We start from the raw sequence: 882 nt of genomic DNA, 5'->3' as shown, positions 1-882 counted from the left end.
TGAACAAGAACTGAAGAGTTTATCACCAACATTAGAAGATCTTGAGGAAGTACTTCAAATTGATAACATATATGCATATACAAGCATTGAAATAATAATAGTAAAGATAATAATAATAAAATCTGTGGTTGTAAAACTCAACAGAAAAAACTCTGTTAAAAAAAAGCTTATCAATTCAAAAATTAGATTTATATATTAAAGCATGTTCTTAAAATATTATATTTATTGAGATAAAGGTAATGAAAATGAATAAATTTAAGCTAGACTTAAAATGTCAAAATTCTTTAGCACAATAATGAAAAGATATAACATAATAATTACAAACCTTGACTTTATGTGATGTCTTTACAATTCATCAAATACAGTATGTTATCAGAGTTACTCAAATTGAAGATGTAGTTTGGACTATGAGTAATGGCTACATCTCAATAAAGTAGGTTTTGGTCTTAGTAAGTGGGGTTAACAGTGATTGATTTACAGTAAAATATATGCATTAATGTTGCAAAGAGAAATGCACTTTTTTTGGACAGGTGATGTCTCCAAAGTTTTGGTCTACAATGTTCATACTAATAAAATCTGTACACATCCATCATATTCTATACAGTGCCAAAGTAAAACCTTCTATGAAATTGACACTAAAGCATTGATTATATCCATGCTGACAAAGAGGTATATGCCTAGAAATATTTTGAACTTGCAAGAGCCAGTTGTAAATTCATTCAATCTTAAGAGCAACTAGTTGTTTCTTTCTTTAGGATCAATAAAGGAAGTTTGTAAGTTTTGACTTTAAAATTAGGCTAAAAGTGCTTGATTTTAGACACATCAATTAAAATGTACACACAATACTTTGTCTAGAAACAAGGCAGAATTTTTTTTTTTTTT

Source organism: Orycteropus afer, unplaced genomic scaffold, assembly GCF_000298275.1.
Source record: "Orycteropus afer afer isolate SDZICR_OR568_19922 unplaced genomic scaffold, OryAfe1.0 scaffold00364, whole genome shotgun sequence".
Taxonomy (NCBI): Eukaryota; Metazoa; Chordata; class Mammalia; order Tubulidentata; family Orycteropodidae; genus Orycteropus; species Orycteropus afer.
Note: the sequence above shows the minus strand (reverse complement) of the source record.